This window comes from Cervus elaphus, chromosome 2, assembly GCF_910594005.1.
Source record: "Cervus elaphus chromosome 2, mCerEla1.1, whole genome shotgun sequence".
Taxonomy (NCBI): domain Eukaryota; kingdom Metazoa; phylum Chordata; class Mammalia; order Artiodactyla; family Cervidae; genus Cervus; species Cervus elaphus.
Window position 1 is genome coordinate 10,420,086 of NC_057816.1, and position 18,117 is coordinate 10,438,202.

Genomic DNA, 18,117 nt, shown 5'->3' on the forward strand with positions numbered 1-18,117 from the left:
CATTGAGAGAGTGGGAGGGTCTAGGGTCATGATCAGTGACAGCGGGTGTGGTATTTCACTCCCAACCCTGCTCCTCACCTGAAAAAAAATGGAAAGTCATTCTCCCTACAGATCCATGGAGAAGATGAAATGAAGGAATGGCTCTAAAAACAACCCTTCCTTCCTTCCTTCTTTTTTACTTCCTCCTTTCCCTCCTTCCTTCACAAAATAGCAATAAAATGCTAGACACTTGCCTTGGCATTGGGTATATGGTGATAAAACAGACCGATTTGGTTCCCACTCTCAGGAAGGATCTTACAGTGGAGACCAGCACTGTTCAGTAGTATTTTCCGGGCTGATAGAAATACAGGAGCTGCTAATCACATGTGGCTACTGAACACTTGACATGTAGCTAATGTGACTAAGGATCTGAATCTTTCATTTTATTTAATGCTAACTAATCTAAATTTAAGTAACTGATGGAGCTGGGGGCTACTGTATTGGGCAGTGTAGGTCTAGACATTTAAGGGAAAAGACATCAAAAGTAAATTGATTTTTCAAAAACTTGAACATAATAGATAAGCAAAAAGGTCCTACTATATAGCATGGGGAACTACGCTCAATATCTTATCAGTCAGTCAGTTCAGTCGCTCAGTCGTGTCCGACTCTTTGTGACCCCATGGACTGCAGCACGCCAGGTTTCCCTGTCCATCACCAACTCTTGGAGCTTGCTCAAACTCATGTCCATTGAGTTGGTGACGCCATCCAACCATCTCATCCTCTGTCATCCCCTCCTCCTGCCTTCAACCTTTCCCAGTATCAGGGTTTTTTCCAGTGAGTCAGTTCTTTGCATCAGGTGGTCAAAGTATTGGAGCTTCAGCTTTAGCATCTGTCCTTCCAATGAATATTTAGGACTGATTTCCTTTAGGATTGACTGGTTTAACTAGTTTAGGATTGATCTCTTACAGTTCAAGGGACTCTCAAGAGTCTTTTCCAACACCACAGTTCAAAAGCATTAGTTCTTCGGTGTTCAGCTTTCTTTACGGTCCAACTCTCATATCTATACATAATTACTGGAAAAACCATAGCTTTGACTGGATGGACTGTTGCTGGCAAAATAATGTCTCTGTTTTTTAATACGCTGTCTAGGTTGGCTTTAGCTTTTCTTCCAAGGAGCAAGCATCTTTTAATTTCATGGCTGCAGCCACCATCTGCAATGATTTTGGTGCCCAAGAAAACAAAGACTGTCAGTCTTTCTATTGTTTCCCCATCTATTTGCCATGAAGTGATGGGACCGGATGCCATGATCTTAGTTTTTTGAATTTTTTTTTTTTTAAGATTCTGAAAACCCTGTCACCTGCTTTATTTTTAGATAAGGGTAAAGGGAAACACGGAAATATTCACTTGAATTTGAGGGGCAGCTAAACTGAAAGCAATAGTAGCAACAATTTTAGGCCTCTAAGGTTATTCTGATCCATAAAGGAATGCTAAAATTTCCTTGTTTGGAGATTTAAGAGTTTAATTTTCCCCTAAAACAAGATCATCCACTTTGGCTGGGATAAAAGAATAAAGAACAAAAAAATCAGTAGCACCAAACGGGGTTTAACACACAAAATAGGGCCAGGTTTCTCCTTTCAAATGCAAAATTTTATATTAAAATAAATCTATAAATCATAGTTGTTTTTCCTCCTGATTCAATCCTTCCCCTTCTTCTACCAGGAGCCCCAGAACCCTAAAGAACATGTGCATTACTGACTAGATATACAAACCAGCTGCCCCTTCCAAACTGGAATCTGATTACAGATGGACTGGCCTAGCTCAGGGCTGCCCTCGGTGACAGGAAGCAATATCTACGTTCAGGGAAAACAGATACTGAGGATGCCACCAGTCAAAAAGTTGAATGCTGTGTGCTGGGTTCAGGATGACTCGCACACCCTGTTCACCGAACAGTTTCTGACCACCACGGACAGGATAATCTTGGAACACCAGTCTCACTTGATGATGCTGCACTATCCGTGCTCACATTGATAGTAAACAGGGTAAATATCATTCCCATGACAATTGGAATAAAGATGAAATTGAGGATGGTGACCTGCAGTAGGCAGCAATCCTGGTCTGGGTTGTTATGAACATCTTTGTACTGAATGGGAGGCTGCAATCCTCCCATACCCTTGCTCTTTAATCTTGGGGATTGTTTTTTTTTTTTTTTTTTTTGGGGATTGTTTTTTGAACTTGCAGTTGAATTCCCACATTGGTTCCTGTCTGTTCCCAATAATCTTTCTGCATCAGAAAAGTAAGCATTTGGAATTCTTTAATGTGCTAGAAGTACTTTCTGGAATGGCTGGATTCTCGGAGATTCGAGCAGCAGATGGCTCATACATATGGTACAGAGATCGGATCACACATGCCTGAAAACAGAGCAGCTTCTTCACTGACTCTGGTCACAGGTGCAAAGGCAGAGAGGTATCCAGTGTGTAGTGTCTTTGGTACAACCTCGTCCAAAAGGCAGCAGTGCAAGTGACAGTCCAGGCATTCTTACAAATCAGGGAAAAATTCACAATGTCCTCAGGACAGATATAGGAGGCCAGCAATAGCCCAATATCCATGGGATACTCTTCTCCTCCAGTCCATCCAGGTCTTCTCTGTGCCTCTTGCTTTTCTTTTTTCTGGAGATAGTTCTCTCACGGATGCTTTCCTCCTGGGCACCAGTCTCCCCACTGCTGTCGATGATGTCGCAGGGCTCACCAGCCCCAGAAAGAGCTTCCACTGCAGGAACCTGGGAGGCTTGCTACTGAACAGCATTGGCGACAGCTTTCTTGACCCTTCCAGACCTCACGATGGCCAGATCCGAGTTGGCATAATCCACCACGGTCACTCTGCCTGAGCAGGCATCTTGGGCCCGGAATTTGAGTCGCTTCCCTCTCTTGGGCATGGCGACCGTGTTGGGGTGAGACTGGGTTAAAGGGCCAGGACCCCAGGCCATGTTTCAGGCCAGAGAGCGGAATCTGTCAGCCTAGGGCCAACTCTGGCCGGCTCCGCTGCCATCCCACTCCCAAATATTGAGCTTTAAGCCAGTTTTTTCACTCTTCTCTTTCATCTTCGTCAAGAGGCTCTTTAGTTCTTCTTTACTTTCTGCCATAAGGGTGGTGTCATCTGCCTATCTGAGGTTATTGATATTTCTCCTGGAAATCTTGATTCCAGCTTGTGCTTCATCCAGCCTGGCATTTTGCATGATGTACTCTGCATAGAAGTTAAATAAACAGGGTGATGATATACAGCCTTGATGTACTCCTTTCCCAATTTTGAACCAGTACATTGTTCCATGTCTGGTTCTAACTGTTGCTTCTTGTCCTGCATTCTGGTTTCACAGGAGGCAGGTACGGTGCTCTGGTATTTCCATATCTTGAAGAACATTCCACACTTTGCTGTGATCCATACAAAGGCTTTAGTGTAGTCAGTGAAACAGAAGTAGATGTTTTCCTACCAACTGAGCCACAAGGGAAGCCCCGAAGTAGATGTTTTTCTGGAATTTTCTTGCTTTTTTTGTGATCCAAAGGATGTTGGCAATTTGATCTCTAGTTCCTCTGCCTTTTCTAAATCCAGCTGGAACATCTGGAAGTTCTCAGTTCACATACTATTGAAGCCTTGTTTGGAGAATTTTGAGCATTACTTTGCTAGAGTGTGAGATGAGTGTGATTATGCAGTAGTTTGAACATTCTTTGACACTGCCTTTCTTTGGGATTGGAATGAAAACTGACCTTTCCCAGTTCCCTGACCAGTGACCTTGGGAGTACCTATTTGCTTGCTCTGTCTGCAGCTTTGCATTTCAAGCCACAGGAAAAGGCCCAGATCTCCATAGTTGCTTCGGCAGAATCAAGCACCATTGGCCTTGTCGAGACCATCAGCAGGTACCTTGGAAGCAGGAGCATGTGAGGTGGGGCCAGAGGCAGCCCAGCCAAGCCCTGGTTGTTGGCTCTGAAAGATCAGTTCAGGAAGCATCTGTGTCTAGAGGGTTTTGACACCAAATCTTTCCAAGATCAAGGACAGCCTGTTCATCTAGGAAACTCCGACAACTGAAGATAGTCATTCTTCCTGCCCCTTCCCCACCACCCTAGCATGAGTGGAAAATGCTTTTTGAGAGAGGAAGTCTTTTCCTTTTGGGTGAGTTGGAGTGGTCTCCAGGAGTTGTTGGAGAAGAAGCAACAGAAAGATCTTAGAGTTGGGGAGTTTGAAGACCTTGGTCCTAACCCTCACTGGATGACCCTGAAACAAGTCAATCTCTGGGGCTTATCTTTTATATATATATAAATTATATATATAAACTTATATATTATATATAATAAATTATATGTATAAATCTTATATATAAAATTATATGCATTAACATTATAGATATAATATTATATATATTTATATATAATATAGCTATAATATATGTATATAATTATATATATGTTAGACTTACCTGGTGGCTCAGATGGTAAAGCATCTGTCTACAGTGTGGGAGACTCGAGTTCAATCCCTGGGTTGGGAAGATCCTCTGGAGAAGGAAATGGCAACCCACTCCAGTACTCTTGCCTGGAAAATCCAGTGGATGGAGGGGCATGGTAGTCTACAGTCCTTAGGGTCACAAAGAGTTGGACACTACTGAGAAACTTCATTTCATATATATATTATAATATATAATATAATAATTATTATATATTATACTATGCATTACATTATTATATTATATAAATATTATATTATTATATAATATATTATATTGTATATAATAAATTATATAATACTATTATATGTTATTATATTTATATATAATATTCATTTATTTATTTAGGCTGTGCTGGGTCTTAGTTGTGGCCTGCATCTTAGGGAATGCAGGATCTAGTTCCCCGACCAGGGTTAGACACCAAGCCTCCGGCACTGCAGTGGGTAAGCGGCGTCTTAGCCACTGAACCACTGGGGAAGTCCTTCTGGAGTTTATCTTGTAAAGTGAGGAGGAAGCCTGTTGGTCTGGCTGACCCACAAGTGACTGTAAAAATCAGGTGGGAATCAAAGGAAGAATGTTGCACAGTGTGAAGCCCACTCCAGACGGCTGGGAACACAATGCCCTCCACGCCGGCTTTTTGACAGTCACCTTCTATCCACCCCTGCCTGGCTCCTCTGCCAGTCCTCCTGGGCCTTAGCTTCTGCTGGCCCACCACACAGAGCACTGGGCACACTGGGGAAATAGGGACGGGGCGGAGCAGGACCACCAAACCTAATATGTACAACAGAGCTTGAGCTTTCCTCTAGCTCCGCTCCTTCTTTTTAAAATTTATTTATTTATTTTATTTTTTGGTTGTGGGGGGTCTTCTTCCTGCACGTGGGCTTTCTCTAACTGGGGCAAGCAGGGGCTACCCCCGCTTGTGGTGTGTGGGCTTCTCATTGTAGTGTGTTGTAGAGCACAGACTCTAGGTGCCTGGGCCTCAGCAGTTGCCGTTTGCAGACTCGAGAGCACAGGCTCAATATTTGTGGTGCACTGCTTAGTTGCTCCTCGGCATGTGGGATCTTCCCGGACCAGGGATCGAACCCGTGTCCCTTGTATTGCAAGGCTGATTCTTAACTGCTGGACCACCAGGGAAGCCCCAGGTCTGCTGCTTCCGTATCTTCTCTAATTCCATTGGGCAGCCACAAGAACCAGGACATTGTGCTAGCAGATTCTGAGGTCATAGCTCACTTTTCCCTCCGTGGGAGTAGCAGGAAGTGAGCTAAGCAGAGTCATCGATTTTCAGAGGACTCCCCAAGATGAGGAGTTTGCAAGGAAGGAACCCTGCAAGATGTGGTTTCAATCCCTGGGTCGGGAAGATCCCTTGGAGAAGGAAATGGCAACCCACTCCAGTATTCTTGCCTGGGAAATCCCATGGACAGAGGAGACTGGAGGGTTATAGTCCATGGGATCTTAAAGAGTCAGACATGACTTAGCAACAAAGCAACAGCAACAGAATATATAAAATCTTGTGCAGTCATTACCTCCATCTAATTCCAAAACATTTTCATCATCTCAAAAGGAAACCCCATACCCACTAAGCAGTCACTCCCTGGTCCCCTTCCTTTCAGTGCCTGGCAACCACCATCCTGTTTTCTGTGTCTGTGAATTTTCCTTTCTGGCCATTTCATATAAACAGAATCACACAATATGTGCCCATCTGGGTCTGGCTTCTTTTACTCAGCATGATGCTATCGAGGTTCATCAGTCTGGCAGCGTGTGTCAGGGCTCCATTCCTTTATATGGCTGAACACTAGCTCATTGTGTGGATATCCTACATCCTGTCCTCCATTCATGGACATTTGAGCTGTTTCCACATTTTGCTGCTCTGAATATTCACGGATAAGTATTTGTTTGAATACCTATTCTCAGTTTTGGGGAGCATATACCTAGGACTGGGTATATGAATTACTGGGTCATATGGGAATTCTGGGCTTCCCTGGTGGTTCAGACAGTAAAGAATCTTCCTGCAATGCGCAAGACCCAGGTTTGATCCCTGGGTCGGGAAGATCACTTGGAAGAGGGAATGGCAACCCACTCCAATATTATTGCTTGGAGGATTCCATGGACAGAGGAGCCTGGTAGCTACAGTCCACGGGGTCAGAAAGAGTTGGACATGATTGAGCAGCTAACACTGTACTATAACCCTATGGGAATTCTATGTTTAACTTTTTTTTTTTCATTTTATTGAAATATAGTTGATTTACAATGTTTTGTTAGTTTCAGGTGTATAGCAAAGTGATTCAGTCACACACACACACATATTCTTTTTCAGATTAATTTCCATTATAAGTTATTAAAGAAGAGAAGTGAAAGGCAAAGGATAAAACGAAAGATATATTCATCTGAATGCAGAGTTCCAAAGAATATTAAGGAGAGATAAGAAAGCCTTCCTCAGTGATCAATGCAAAAAAATTAAGGAAAACAATAGAATGGGAAAGACTAGAGATCCCTTCAAGAAAATTAGAGATACCAAGGGAACATTTCATGCAAAGGTGGGCTCAGTAAAGGACAGAAATGGTATGGACCTAACAGAAGCAGGAGATATTAAGAAAAGGTGGCAAGAATACACAGAAAAACTGTGCAAAAAAGATCTTAAAAAAAAAAAAGATCTTAATGACCTAGATAACCACAATGGTGTGACCACTTACCTAGAGCCAGACATCCTGGAGTGCGAAGTCAAGTGGGCCTTAGGAAGCATTACTACGAACAAAGCAAGCGGAAGTGATGGAATTCCAGCTGAGCTATTTCAAATCTTAAAAGATGATGCTGTTAAAGTGCTGCACTCACTCAACATGCCAGCAAATGTGGAAAACTCACCAGTGGCCACAGGACTGGAAAAGGTCAGTTTTCATTCCAATCCCAAAGAAAGGCAATGCCAAAGAATATTCAAACTACCTCACAACTATACTCATTTCACACGCTAGCAAAGTAATGCTCAAAATTCTCCAAGCTAGAACTTCCAGATGTTCCAGCTGGATTTAGAAAAGGCAGAGGAACCAGAGATCAAATTGCCAACATCGAAGGTCAACAAAGGTCACTGGGGTCCAGCAGAGCAAAACAGAGGGCAGCAAAATCATGCTGGAGAAAGAGACAGTCTTTGACCTGAGATACCCCAGGCTTATCTTAGATCCCTTCAATGAACCCTGCATCTGAGCCTTTGGCCCTGACCTTAGCTTGCACAGAAAATGCCAACCTGGAAAGAGCACCACATGTCCCCACTGTTTGTTCGTCCGAATGTTACCGAAGTCTGCCTTGTGGCACAAGAGGGGCCAGGGGAGAGGTCAGGAGTTCATTTGGTAAGAGGCTCCAGGTCCCACAAGATATAGGGTCTGCCTCCCTTCAGCTGTGGGGCACAGAGCCTCTGGGGAAGAATGTTCACCCTCCCCCACAACCCTGTCTTGTGCTGGCCCTCAATCAGACTTGAGTTCAGTGAGGGGGTCTCCGGCACCACACCTGGGCACTAATTTGCTATGTGACCTCAAGCAAGCCTTTTCTTTTCCAACCTCTAGATCCTTATCTGAGCAACGAGTTCTCCAAGATTTCTGCCATCCTCCTGGTCAACATTTCAGGGCAGCGAGCACTGGGCCATCTGCCAGGCTTGGATACCTGGGAAGTATGTCAGCATCCCACATCCTGGGGGAATGTGGTACCCATGCCCGGGCACTCACACCTCTGCCTTTTCCTGCGGGACCACCATGGTAGTGGAGCAGACATGTTACCGATGGCCCAGAGGACCCAAACCAGGTAGACTTGGCCAGTGTTGTCTGGGCATCTGGCCTGAAGGCCTGGGCTACCACCCCAATACACCAAGGTCTCCTCCAGAGGCTTTATGATTAGTACAGGCAGGGGGTCTATAGCCCCTGGGTTCACACGCAGGGGCAGCCGGCCAACAGACACCTTCACAACATTGTCCCATCAAAATTCCATGAGAGGTTTTACTGTATCTATTTTGATCACGTGAAGCAATAGCGATGAAAAGTATGAACTAAGTGATGTGAGATCGCACAGCTAGTGCTTGGCAGCCCTGCATCTAAGGCTTAGCTCTTCATCTCCCGTCAGTGATCCTGATCTATGCTGGTGACCAACAACACCTGTACTTGCACCCCGGCCAGACTGGCTGCGCTGAGAATCAAGAGCTTGCTTCCGCAGATGTTGATTCAGGAGCACAAGAGTCTGGGGGCCTGGGTTTAATCTCTGGTTGAGGTGCTAAGATTCCACAGGCGGTGTGGCGCAGCCAAAAAAAAAAAAAAAGAGGTGGAACTTGGGAAAAAGGGGACTGCAGTGGGGTCCTGGCGCCAGCATCCCATGTTCCTGACTACATTTCTTAACCTCTGAGTGTCTGAGTTTTTATCTACAACTAAATATAATAATAAACACTTGTGGAATCGGTGACTGAAAAGGAACATGCTAACCTGCGCTGATTCCTAACCTCTCTGATCCCACCTGGGCTCCGGGCTGCCCCAGGCCTCCTGGGCTCAGTGCTGCAGCCATCAGCTCTCTGCCTGGGAAGGGGGGGTGACAATGATGCCCCAAAGGGAGGGACTTTCCTGGCTGGGCAGCTCTCAGCCAGCACCACTGGACTGATCATCCCTTCACTCTGACCATAAACAACTGCTGAGGCCTAATAAAATATTTTTTGTTTACAGAGCCGGGTTTACGCTTTCTGACAAGCAAAGACTGGGCGATTCTCTAAGTCACTCCCGGTGGTACACCAGAGTGGGTCCTCTTAACCCACTGTACTCAGCATCAAACTGCGGTTCCAGGGGGAAGTGTCACCAAGAAGCCACTGGCAGGGCTGGGGCTTATTGATTTCCACCCGCTCCGGCTGCTTTTTTTTTTTTTTTTCCCGGCTGCTTTTGTTTGCGTAGAGGGGTTGTGTTTCCGCTGGGAGACTGTGCAGCCCTGGGGGCCGTCAAGCCGATGACTGTAAGAAAAACGGTCTTTAAACCATTTCCAGTCTGATTCCACTGATGCTATGGTGGGTCTGTTGCATAAAGTGCTCCCTAGGCTTCCGGTGCAGCAGAAAGAAGGTGGCATCCCAGACGGAGCCCGAGGGCTACGAGGGCTGCGGGGCACCGAGCCAGGCAAGCATCTCCCCTCCTCACTCCGTGGGACCGCTGCCCCCTGCCTCCTGGCTCTGATTTGCCGGCGGCGGTGGCACCATGAGCCGAGTGCCTCAGGAATCCCACTGTCACCCTTGCTGCTGATTTGTCCCTTGGCTTCCAGCTCATCAGGGCTGAGTCCCAAAAACTCAAAGTCCTTCTAGAGGTGGCAAGAGACCCTGACGTGATCCGAGTGAGCCTGTCCGCAGCTCGGACGATGTGAACTTCGCTTACATTAAGTCACTCATTAAGCTGCGGGGCCAGGACCAGATAAACAGCCAGGGAGGTCAGTGAAAGGCCAAACTTGGAAAGCACCACATAGCCTTGCTCCAGGCTGTGGGAATTGGGCAAGATGACCTCTCCCCAGTCTTGGGGTTCTTTAGGTCATTCTCTGACTGTCGCGCTTTCCAGAGAGAAATGACCTTGTCAGGCACACGTGCTTCTCACCATGTCACAAATATTGTTACAGTGACTTCTGGGGCCTCAGCATTCAGGGCCAGGACAAATCCCCACAAAGCCTTCCCTTAAGAGAAAAATCATGAGCCAGCAAATCCATTCCAAGATGGAATACACAAGAGACACGAGTGCAGACACCCGTGAGAAAAACACAAGAACGATCAGGGCAGCTTTACAGCTTTATTCACAGTAGCCCAAGCTGGAAGCACATCAGAGATCCAGCAACAGTGGAAAAGATGAAGAAATTGTGCTGTAATCACACAACAAGTTGCATACATGTGTGCCCAGGTGCTTCAGTAGTGTCCAACTCTTTTCGACCCTAGGACTGTAGCCCACCAGGCCCTTCTGTCCATGGGATTCTCCAGGCAAGAACACTGGCATGCGTTGCCATGCCCTTTCCAGGGGATCTTCCTGACCTAGGGATTGAACCCACATCACCTGCGTTGCAGGTGGATTCTTTACCCCTGAGCCACCAGGGGAGGCCACAGCAGGCTACTACTGAGCAATTGAAAAGAACCAGCTCCTGCTACTTGCAGGAACTTCAGGGGGCCTCACAGGTATATTGTGACTAAAAAAAAGGCAGACATGAAATACCACATTCTGTGTGATTCCATCTTAGATGAAGTTCAAGAACAGGAAAAACTAATAACCGGTGATACAGGTCAGAACAGTGATTGCCTTTGGGTAGAGATATTGCTTGCAAAGGGGCTCAGGGAAATTCCAGGGTGTTGGGAAAGCTCCTTTGTCTGTGTGGTAGTTACAGAAGTGTGTATATGTATATGTGTGTGAATTATTCAAGTTGTATACCTAAGATTTGTGCATTGTACATGAAAAGATGCTCAGCATTGCTAGTTGTTGTTGTTCAGTTACTAAGTTGGGTCTGAGTCTTTGCGATCCCACGCACTACAGCCCGTGAGGCTCCCCAGTCCTTCACTATCTCCCGGAGTTTGCTCAAACTCATGTCCACTGAGTCCATGATGCTATCTAACCATCTCATCCTCTGCCACCCTCTTCTCCTCCTGCCTTCAGTCTTTCCCAGCATCAAGGTCTTCTCCAATGAGTTGGCTCTTCACATCAGGTGGCCAAAGTATTGGAGCTTCAGCTTCAGCATCAGTCCTTCCAGTGAATATTCAGAGTTGATTTCCTTTTAGGATTGGCTGGTTTGATCTCCTTGAAGACCAAGGAACTCTCAAGAGTCTTCTCCAACACCACAGTTCGAAAGCATCCAACTTTTATATCCATCCATACATGACTACTGGAAAAGCCATACCTTTGACTCTGCTTTTTAATATGCTGTCTAGTTTTGTCATAGCTTTCATTCCCAGGAGCAAGTGTCTTTTAATTTTGTGGCTGCAGTCACCATCTGCAGTGATTTTGGAGCCCCCAAAGTAGAATCTGTCACTACTTCCATTTTTTCCCATCTATTTGCCATGAAATGATTGAAGAGGATGCTATGATCTTATTGATAGTTTTTTTAATGCTGAATTTTAAGCCAACTTTTTCACTCTTCTCTTTCACCCTCATCAAGAATCTCTTAAGTTCCTCTTCACTTTCTTCCATTAGGATGGTATCATGTACCTATCTTAGATTGTTGATATTTCTCCTGGCAATCTTGAGTCCAGCTTGTGATTCATCTAGTCTAGCATTTCACATAATATACTCTGCACATAAGGGCTTCCCTGGTGGCTCAGTCAGTAAAGAATCTGCCTGCAATGCAGGAGACTGAGGTTCGATCTCTGGTCTGGAAGGTCCCCTGGAGAAGAGCATGACAACCCACTCCAGTATTCTTGTGCAGAGAATTCCATGGACAGAGGAGCCTGATGGGCTACAGTCCATGGGGTCACAAAGGGTTAGACATGACAGAACTGACTGAGCACCCATGCATGCACTCTGCACATAAGTTAAATAAGTAGGGTGTCAATACACAGCCTTGTTGTACTCGTTTTCCAGTTTTGAACCAGTTTGTTGTTCTATGGATGTTTTTAACTATTGATTCTTGACCTGCATACAAGTTTCTCAGGAGACTGGTAACGTGGTCTGGTATTCCCATCTCTTTAAGGATTTTCCACAGTTTGTTGTGATCCACACAGTAAAGGCTTTAGTGTAGTCAGTGCAGCCAAAGTATGTTTTCTGGAATTCCCTTGCTTTCTCCATGATCCAATGAATGTTGGCAATTTGATCTCTGGTTCTTCTACCTTTTCTAAACCCAGCTTGTACATCTGGAAGTACACTGTCCACGTCCTGCTGAGGCTAGCTTGAAGGATTTTGAGCATTACCTTACTAGCATTTGAAATTAGCACAATTGTGTGATAGTTGGAACATTCTTTGGCATTGCCCTTCTTTATGATTGGAATGAAAACTGACCTTTTCCAGTTCTGTGGCCGTTGTTGCGTTTTCCAAATTTGCCGACATATTGAGGGCAGCCCTTAAACAGCATCATCTTTTAGAATTTGAAATAGCTCAGCTGTTAAATGCAGCGAGGAGCCTGGCAGGCTACTGTCTATGGGGTCACAAAGAGTCAGACATGACTGAGCAACTAACACTGTCTATCGCTACACTATAAATGCAATAAATCTTATCTCACAGGAATATGAAGATACAATCAGACATATACAATAAAAACAAAAAACACTTGACCATCTGTGAATATACACAATATAAGGGACTTATGATTATTGCTGTTTCTACCTTTTTGTATAAGTAGTGCTGGGCTTTGGTGCTCCTGCCCCTGTTTGTCTCTTTGGCTGTCAGGACTGATGAGGAATAGTGTGACCATTTCCTATGCACCAAACACTATGTTAAATTCTTTATACCCATTAATCTTTAGAGTAATCCTACAAGGACTAATAAAGACATCAAGACTCAGAGAGATTAAGTAGCTTGCCCAAGGTCCCAAGTTTATAAGCAGAGTTAGAATATGTCTGCTTCTGTAGTCCAAGTGCTTTCCACCAAATTGCACTCCTTGGCTAGAGTAGTGTCTAAATGGTAAAACCTAAAACCATTCAGTCATTCATTTATGCAACAGCTGTTGAGTGCCTACTCATGCCATGCTCAATAGGAACAAGGCAGCCAAAGTCAGCAGATGGAGCAGTCCTCCTGGAAGAGCTGCTCTGGGGACCTTGGTTTGCTGTCAAGTTTACTGAGTTCAAGTGCAAGTTCAGAGTGTCATAGTTTTTAGAGCTGGGAGGATCTCATTGTATCACCAAGATGACTAAGGCTCAGCAGGGCTGAAGAGTTTGACCAAGACTGTGTGGCAAACTAGTGGCAAAAGAAAGACTGGAAGCTCAAGTTCTGACTTGAAGGTCACAGCTCTTTCATCGGTGATCTAGTTATGGACAGCAAGCAAGACAGATTCACGTGGCAAGACCTCATCTGACATGACAAAACATACATGTATGTTTGAGCAGGAGGCTGATGGGGTCTCAGAGCTCCAAAGGGTCTCAGAGCCTGGATCCTGAAGTTTCTTCCTGCCTCATCCTTGGCCACATCTGTGTTCTCTCCTCTCACCTTGCAGGGTTCCAGGGTTCAGAATCTCCAATCTTCTGGGACTTACAAGCTTTGGCAGGCTAGTCTCCAGTCACCACCCCTACACTCAGCCTTTGGTTTGCCAGGCAGCTCTCATGCCTGTGATCAAACATGGGGTGACCTATGGGAGGAAATGTACCGAGAAGTAGATGTGCCCTTACTGTTCCCATTTTACAGTTGGAAGAATTAACTCAGTGAAGCTAAGTGATTCATGTAACTTGGATTTGACATTTAGGTCTATTTACAAAGTGCAAGTTCCTTCCAAACTAGCAATTGATTAACCCTTTGAATGCTCAGTTAAAGAAATAGAGAGATAAATATATAGTATCACTTATATGCGGAACCTAAAATATGACACAAAATAAGTTATACACAAAATAGAAACAGATTGGACTTCCTTGGTGCAGTGGATAAGAATCCACCCGCCAACACAGGGGACACAGGTTTGATCCCTGGTCTAGGAAGAGTTCACATGCCGCAGAGCAACTGAGCCCCTGCACAACTAGAGTCCTTGAGCCACAACTATTGAGCCTATATGCTGCAACTTTTGAAGTCCACACACCCTAAAGCTCGCATGCTGGAACTACTGAGCCCGTGTGCTGCAGCTATTGAAGACCATGCATCTACAGCCTGTGCTCCACGACAAAAGAAGCCACCACAATGAGAAACCCATGCACTGAAACCAGAGAGTAGCCATTGCTCTATGCAACTAGAGAAAGCCCATGCATAGCAACAAAAGACCCAGTGGAACCAAAAATCAATTAATAATTAAAAATAAAACAGATTCACAGACATAGAGAATAGACTTGTGGTTGCCATGGGGGAGGGTGGTTGGTGGGGGAGGTTTGGATTGGGAAAAGAGTATCAAAAAGAGTATGAAAAAGAATGTGTATGTATAGTGTATGGAGATATATATATATATATATATATATATATATATATATATATACATATACACATACATGTATATATAAATGAATCACATTGCTGTACAGTAGAAATTAACACATCATAAATCAACTGTACTTCAATAAAATAAATTTAAAAATATTTGTGCATTTTACTGTACGTGTGTTACACCTCAATTTTAAAAAATAAATGGCTAGATATATTCAAAATTTGTCCTATGAGATATATATTCTGACTCTCTTTCCCACCAGTGGAAGCACCGCAGAAGTTCTTGTTCTATTTGTCAACTGGATTCTGAGTTGGCCGGTTCCATAAATGATTCTTCAGAGAATTTTCTCTGAAGCAGGTGATGCTCTGACAAAAGCTACTCTTCTTCTTGCCTTCAGTCCCTTTAACCTCTGTCTGCCGGTATAAAGTTATCAAGGAAAAAAGAAGGGAAAGATGGAACCTGAGACAAGGGATGGCTTCATGAAGGGAAGATTTGAGCAGGGATATGGCAGGAAAAAGTTCTGGGAGGATGTCTGCTACACTGGTAACTCTAGAATCACAAGGAGATCATTTTAGATTTTACTCTACATATTTCTACAATAGGGGCTTCCCAAGTGGCTCAGTGGTAAACAATCTGCCTGCCAATGCAGGAGATGAAGGAGACTTGGGTTTGATCCCTGGGTTGGAAGATCCCCAGGAGGAGGAAATGGCAACCACTCCAGTATTCTTGCCTGGGAAATCCCATGAACAGAGGAGCCTGGAGATGGGATCACAAAGAGTAGGACATGACTGAGCGACGGAGCATGCACCCTATTTCTACAATGGCTGAAGTTTTAAAATGAACACGAATTATCTCTGCATTTTATAGTAATAATAGTACATAACCACATAACTTTCTCAGTTGACCAATAATGAAGGTGCAGGTGTTTTGCCCGAGATGACACCACTGCCCCACAGCAGGCCAGGACTGGTCATCAGGCCCTCACTCGTGTCTCACTCTTCGGAACTTGTTTTGTACAGGACCTGGCCTGGAATCACAGTTGAATGCTCTTGGTTGCTAAGGACTTCATTTGTTTTTCTTACTCAGATTTTCTTGGGGGAAGGCCAGTGCATCTTGCAGGATACATAATATATTAATCAGCTTGGACTGCCATAACAAAATACCATAGACAGTGTGGCTTATACAGCAGAAATGTGTTTTCTCACAGTTCTGGAGATGGGAGGTCTGGGGTCGGGGCGCTACATGATGGGTTTCTGGTGAGAGATCTCTTCCTGGCTTGCAGACAGGACCACCTCCTTGCCGTGTGCCTACAAGGCATTTCCTTAGTATGTGTGCATGGAGAGAGGGAAAGCAAGCTCTCAGGTGTCTCTTCTGAAAAGGGCACAATTCTCATCAGACCAGGGCCCCACCAATTGGCCCAATTACCTCCCCAAAGCCCCATCTCCAAATACTATAACAATGAGGGTTGGGACTTCAACATATGAATTTAGGGAGGTGGGGGACACAGATATTCAGTCTATAACACATAATTATTTCTTGTTGATGCATAATGTGATTTTGAATCCCTTTTCCATCTTGAACTTTTTATTGGCTGTTTTAATTTAATCAACAAATATTTATAGGGCACTTACTGTGTTCTGAGCTCTTGAACAAAAAAGACCAAGATCCCTGCCCTCGTGAATTCTCTTTAACAAGCAAGTGTCTTATGCCTCCTCTGTCCTCTTTGGTTCTTCTTCTCTTGTTTGACTCTACTTTTGTTGCAGAGAAGAAGCCAATTCTGACTCCATGTTGGAAATGATTTCTTTCACTTGTTTTTTGTTGCTTTTGTTATTATAAATAGGGTTTCCCTGATAGCTCAGTTGGTAAAGAATCTGCTTGCAATGCAGGAGACCCTGGTTCAATTCCTGGGTTGGGAAGATCCACTGGAGAAGGGGTAGGCTACCCACTCCAGTATTCTTGGGCTGCTTCCCTTGTGGCTCTGCTGGTAAAGAATCTGCCTGCAATGTGGGAGACCTGGATTCGATCTATGGGTTGGGAAGATCCCCTGGAGAAGAGAAAGGCTACCCACTCCAGTATTCTGGCCTGGAGAATTCCATAAACTGTATAGTCCATGGGGTCGCAAAGAGTCGGACATGACTGGGGGACGTCCACTTTCATTATAATCATACATAGTAGCCTGCCTCAGAGGACCCTGCTGCACTGCCCGACTGTAAACGAAAGTGCCATTGTTCCGCTCATAGAGATATATTCTGACCCTGCCCACCTGTACATAGCTACGACAAAAAGAAGAGATTAACACACCCCTTCCAAAGGCCAGCCTTTCCCTTTAGAAATGTTTTGGAAGACTGAAGACCCTTTCACTTTACTTCCCCACTGCCTCTCCCTCTCTCTTCTGCCCTTTGATTTTAATTCCTCACTGCTTCTCTCTGACTCTATAAAAGAACCTGGCATCCAGACTTTGACAAGATGGTTACTCTGAAGCATTAGTATGCCATCTTCTCAGTCACCCAGCTCTCCGAGTAAAGTCATATTCCTTGCCTCAACACCTCTCTCTGATTCATTAGCCTGTCCTGTGGTGAGCAGAACAAGCTTGAACTCAGTAACACTTTCACTGTCTTGTTGATCTCATCCAGTCTCATGACTTCAGATAACATCTTTAGTGCAAAGGCTTTTACCTTTGTGTTTCCAGCCCTAGGTATATCTCCCAGCTCCAGACTCATTGAGTCACCTGCCTACCCAGCATCACTTGGTTGTCTTATCTGAGGTGGATGCTGTGAGATGCAGCCTGTATTTTCCCCCTTCATGTTCCAGGCAGTCATTTCCCCAGCTAAGTCCTTCCTCAGGAGCTGAAGGAAGCTGTTTCACCCAAGGTTAGGCCCTCTCTTTGGGGCAGCGTGAATCTAGTGACTGGTTGAGGCCATAAGACAGAGGTCCAAACCTCTTGCTTCAACTTAAGTCAACTCTGAGGAGTTCTACCAGTTCTAGTACATAGTATGCAACTGTCACGCGAGTGTATGCTCCTCGGTTCTTTGTCTCGTCACAACAAAAATTTGGAGTGACGGACATTAAAGCCCCCCACGGTGGGTCACAGCTCTTGGAGGACAGACCGTGTTATAGCTCTTAAATAAATCAGTGTTACAGCTCTATTTATTTAGATAATAGCAGGAAAATCCATCTTTGAGGCATGAGGGCACATTGATCCAAAGATGCGAAGAGACGAGCGCCCCACCGCGCGTGCGCGTGCGCGCGCGCGCGCGCGCAAGAGAGAGAGCGAGCGAGAAGAGGGCTTTGGCTCCTCTTTTTATATGTTTCTCTGTCCCTGGGCCTGTCTATGTAAATTGGGCCAACCAGGAGTGTTGTTTGTTTTACCCGAGGTTCTCACTCCGGTCCCTGGACCTTGCTTTGTTCTATTTTCGTGGGCTTTCCCTTCCAGGTCTTTTAGCCACCGCCATTCTGGACTCCTTTTCCCTATTCTAACTACCTAACATTCCCCCCTCAAGAGATGGGAGGCCCAATTCTTTGGGAATAGGGGCGTCGAGGTCTCTCTGGCTACTTCCTGCTGAACTGGGAAGGCGAGGGGCATTGGGCCTCCCCCTCTTGCTAGTCTCAGGCCTCAGAGCCCTTAT

At 45.0% G+C, this 18,117-nt stretch overlaps 1 pseudogene; it reads right to left on the reverse strand.

The window, feature by feature from the left end:
• Positions 1–1,918: 1,918 nt before the first annotated feature.
• On the reverse strand, positions 1,919–2,962 carry LOC122674187 (annotated as a pseudogene).
• Positions 2,963–18,117: the final 15,155 nt, after the last annotated feature.